General features: G+C 38.9%; 1 pseudogene; it reads right to left on the minus strand.

The window, feature by feature from the left end:
- Positions 1 to 655: 655 nt before the first annotated feature.
- Positions 656 to 4730, minus strand: LOC147144800 (uncharacterized; annotated as a pseudogene).
- Between the last annotated feature and the right edge of the window lie 813 nt (positions 4731 to 5543).

The following is a 5543-nucleotide window of genomic DNA, read 5'->3' on the forward strand; positions in this document are numbered from 1 at the left end:
CAGGAGTGGCATATTCATCGATTAATCATCGATGTTTTGCTTTACCTTTACATTGTTCATTAACAGATAATGAACAAAAATGCTAACAAAGCATTACAAATCAGTGCATGAAAAGCGAAATTATATCTTTATTCAGTAACACTGTTGTTAGTGACTACTCTTATTTCAACATTTCATTAGCCTAATAGTATAATTGCCTCACACATTTTTTTTCCACTTGCTGTCACATAAATAAGGGGGAAAAAACTAATGTGTGATTTAAACTGTGTTTTTGCTATATGTTTGTATAGTTTTTAAACCATATATATATATATATATATATATATATATATATATACACTTTTTTTTTAACTAGCTTCTGTTGAATCAAGTGATCAATTGCATTAAATGAACAATGACAAAAAAGTGCTCAACGTGCAAATGGTGCTCGAAAAAATCACTTTTTGAAAAAATGTTAGTCTTTTGGACCTGACCAAATTATCAGTCATTGTGCTGATGCATATTACAGCAAAATGTTAACAATGACCTACATTTTTTGCAATGGATGAATTAACAAATACAACTTTTTTGGGGTCATAGTTAAATGAACAAATGAGCCATTTTGTTTTGGTGAAATGCCGGAACAATCCAACACAATATATAGCCCTCACATTTGCTACAAAATATCCATTGTCAAGCAAACACCAGACAGGACACTGTCAAACTCTTTGACGAAACTCCGAGCTGTAGGTGCAAGGTAACTCAAGAACTGATCCACATGTGTGTGCCATGGGCGGTCGACTTAAACCATACAGTTGATTAAAAGTCACTTCGATGTAGTCCTTGCACAGCACAGTGGATCCTTTGCAGAAACGCAAGAACATCTCAAGTTTTCTTTGGTCGATGCTTCTCACATACCGTAGTAGGTGCTTAAGCGAAGTCTGCTCTCATGGATTCAGGGCTTCAGTCGATGGCGTTTTCATCTGGGCTACTTTCTTGTTTGTTGGCTTCTTGGACTCATAAAGCTCCAGTATGTTGTCTTTTGTGATGAGTAGTGGCACAGTATTGTCAATACTGGAATGGAAACACTCAATAATTAACTTTGGCTCTTGAAGAAGCGCTTTATGTGCAATTGTTAGAGTGGCAGCCCGTAAGTTGTCGTGAGAGGGTAGGCAGTGAGAGCCCATTCGTGAGAAGATGTCTAGTAAGTCTTCCGGATACCGTTTTATCAATGTTGCCCTGAAGTGCTTTTTCAAGTGATGCTCGTTCATTCTCTGAAAGGAATTTGGCAAATGACATCATCAAGAGTTCTTCATCCACTGCACTAAGTCTATGGTAGCTGGCGAGAACCAAAGCTGGTGACAGTCTGACTTGTATGATTTTGTGGTCCTGGTATCCTTTCAACCACACTCTCCCAAGAGCTTGCCATTTCTTTGCAGAATAGTCTGGCCTTAGTCTGGGTACTCGTTCATCTTCCCCCTTACACTGCTCCAAGAAATGCTCCCACAATGCAGAATATGCCTCTCTTGACACACCATCACTGTCCACAGCTTTCTCATTTGTGAACTCCATTTTTAAGTGAGCATTCAGTATATTTGGTTCCACGAAGACATTAAGGACATCCTCAACTAACACGCCTTAATTTTATGAGGAGCTGTTCTTTAGGGAGATCTGGTGATGCTGCAAAACTGCTGGAGGATACAGGGCCATCATTTGGTGTAGAGTACTGCAAGATATTTAAAAAGAACAGTGATTGCTGATCAATTGATCTAATAGGGAACAAAATATAAATCAACAATTTTGACAAACACTAATCAATATCGAAAAACATTTGCTTTTGATGAGACAACACATGATTTAAAAAGATTGTCATCTCCGTAAATACATATAAATACAAATATAAATACATGCAAATACATATAAAATGTATACACTAACAATGAATAATGTAGCCTTTTTGTTTATTTTTAACACTGTTAGAACTTAGTTCTACACCAACTATACCTGCATACTGTTTAACTCATAAAGATTCCAGGGGATCGTGGAGCCTCGGTCATCATCATCGCCAGTAATCGGTCCAAAGTGTCCTTCAGAATCCTCAAGAGATCTTTTAATGGCAAGGGCAAGAGGTGAATCCACAACATCACCCAACACATGTTCAGCATCTTCACTTGACACGGGGATAAAACGGTCACTGTCAGATTCATGCCTGTCTGCTAACTGTCCACAGTCATAATCAGATGGAGGGTGCAGGACTTCTGTGTCATTCATCTCAAAAGATGCTGCTCTTGATTGGTTAATTAGTTCTTCTCTTTGTTCATGATGACATAAAGAAGACAAATTAAACACATAGTTAGTACCTTTTCTTTTTTTTTTCTGGACCGTCTGACCGAAGCCATCATATTTACTGTCATATTGCTCTCATAATAACAGTAGAAAACTTTTCAATTACTGTATACTGTTTTTTTTTTTTTTAATATATACAGAATGCGCAGCTAAAAGCATATAAAATGTTAGTTTCCTGTAGTGGCGTTTAGGTTGCATCATGACACAGCAGCTGTGCACCGATCCTTTCAGGTGACGTAGGGGGGAAAAAAAAGTCCTTGCATAACTTGGATGGAAACGTCATAAATGCCACTGCAGTAAAGTAACCTGTGATCGATCTTTTTTTCTTTTGAGTTTTAAAAAGTATTGTTCAAGCATTTAGTTTACCCGCATTGAGCAACTGGGTGCTGAATCTATCTTGATCAATTGCAACTCAACCATAACCCCCGTTTAAGCAGATGTTTTTGCAGGTTTTAAACAGATTTGACATATCCTCAAATCGCTGGCTGCAGCACAACAAGGCAGCTAATGTCTCCAAATTAAAAATCTGATGTGTGCTAAAGGCAGCTTTACAGTAGGGCTGCCACATACGATTATTTTGCTAGTCGACTAACAGTAGTCGTGATGAGTCGACTAATCGGATAATATATAAATCAAGGCAAATCACCAAGACTTTTTTTTTTTTTGTGAAATCAGATAAGTAAATTGGGCAAATGCTCTGTGCTAAGAAAACAAAAATAAACACTTGTATTGGTTTTTAATTTTGTGTTGATTTAAACTCTATCAAAAAGGTTTTGTTATTCTTTTCACTAGTATGCATAATTTAAAAGTAGTAATTTGATCTACACAATCAAAATGTGGTATGCACCTGTAACCAAAAAAAGGAAGACCTTTTTTTTTTGCACTATAACATAGTATATTACAACAAACTTAATTATGGATTTTATTGTTATGTGATGAGTGGCACATATGTCGTTTTTGTGTTGAGTGCTGATATTTCCCAGTTCATGAACACATCACTCCGTTCGCAAGTGAAAGAAAGAGAGAGAGAGCAAGCGTGCGCTTCCTGCTGCGTTAATCAACGCGACTTTACTAAATAATGGCTGCTTAATCCATAGAAGATGCTACGACGTGTTAGCGTACCAAATAGGAGCGTTACATCAAACACACTGTAACGTGTGTATGCTAACTGCAGCTAACTTCTAGACACAACTGTGCCTATGTCAGATATGAAATCAGGAATAAGCCATAACTTTCTTGCTTTTTTTAAATAATTGGTCATCCCCGTCGTGCTGCCATGAAAGGCAGGTTTGCATTGTATTGAGTATATTTGGTGAAATGCGCCGTAACCTTCTGACTCTTGTTGCCAACACGAATTAGCCCTTACAGTGTAAGGCTTACACTACTTTACCCACAATGCTTCTGTTTACATCACCCGGATTACCACCACTGCATGTGCGTTGCAGATAGGAAAACAGCCAGCAGGAGAAGAGCGAGACGCGGCAGTCTCGAAAAGAAAAATAATGTGCCAAATAAATAAATAAATATATTAATAAACGACGTGTCGACGATTACAATTAATTGTCGACGATTTTGATTGTCGACGTCGTCGTGATTAGTCGACTAATCATGGCAGCCCTACTTTACAGGACTTAACAGATTCATTAAAAATATATTATGCGCCACTAATATTAATAGCCACCGTCGCTGTGTAACAGCCCACAACAATTGACCCCCTATCCCTGCCCCAAATTTCAAACATAAAAGCCATCTATATGAATGTTAATGTCATATCTGCAGTAGGCAATAGCCCATATATTAACATCACTCATGTAACAAGGATGAATTATAATACCTTCTTTGGCTTGTCGTCTGTGGGCTCGCAGTCTGAAGATATATACGAGAGAAGTATTGCTTTTGCCTTGGAGGTCGTGTACATGCGCAGCATTCCAAGTTTACTTTGCTGGCCCACTGTGACTTCATGGGACACCAAATTGTGGCTATAATCACGAACATCAAAGTGGAAGTCGTCAATCGATCCTTTAGATGATCGTCCATTTGGAAAAAACAGGTCTTTGCTCGTCTCCAGCAATCAGCCATAGTCACTGATTTATCAACAGATAAGTGTCGTGTTTCACCTCCACCTCTTGCTCGTATTTGATGAAAAGAGCCGTTCTGAAAGTGCAGCCATCCCATTTCAACCCGCCGAGTAACTTTCACTGCATTTATTTTCTAACACTGCGTGCTATTCCAGTCGTATTTTCCCGTTCTTTCCCCAACATTTCTCTGCTGTTCTGCAGGAGTGCGGACTTGACTGTCTTGACTACCGTACTTTCATTCGTCACGGTTCTCCGCCGACAAAACACTCTGATTGCAAGTCGGTCTCCATATCTTGTGACATACTGTCCTAACTCCTCATCTGTCATAACATAACTGCCCTTGCCACGTCCCCGCTACAGATGGGCAGACAGATAACTCTTCAATAAACACACCTGTTGATGATTCCTGCAATTTATTCAGCGTAGAGGCGAGTCAAGACGATGTAAAACTGTAACAACACATAAAAACACTTAAACGTCGTTGCAAAATAAAACACCAAAAATAATGAGCCCCACTTTTCTGCTACATGACGAACAGTTGACTAAGCTAGCATTCTAACGTTTGCGAGCTAATGCTGGAAATCTGAAACATATTTCAGAATGTAAATCCACTGTGAACAAACCCTAATTAATACTAGCATAATAAATATGTACAGGCTGTGCTTGGATCAGAACACGAAGCTGCAGTCCATCTTTCGTAGCTTCCCTGTATGATGCTAAACAGCAGAGATGGGCACTTTACCCTATTTTGCCGGTCAACCTTCTGTCCGTGACCTGGGCACCCTTCCTTCATTGTCCCTCCATTCTTATTCATAAAAATAATCATCTTCCGACCCCGGGCGTCATCATCAGGGCAACGGTAGAACGTTTCATAATTCATAAAAATTATCTAAAGCTCATTAGCTGTCTAATTTCCTATTCACATCCACTTATCGGTTGGGAGTGTTGTGAGTGGATTGAATTGTTTACAACTGTTTGAATCTCGGCCAAGATAGCATTTAGCTGCCAACGCAAGCACCATCGGTCACCAGACCACGGAGCCTGCCAGGGGACATCACAAGAATATTTAAGATTATGTTAGGACGCAATACTATTGTGTTTTATTTCACAACTTTTGAGTTATAACACAATAGTTAGTTT

The sequence above is a fragment of the Filicampus tigris genome, chromosome 7, assembly GCF_054856515.1.
Source record: "Filicampus tigris isolate MCC_2025a chromosome 7, RoL_Ftig_1.0, whole genome shotgun sequence".
NCBI lineage: Eukaryota > Metazoa > Chordata > Actinopteri > Syngnathiformes > Syngnathidae > Filicampus > Filicampus tigris.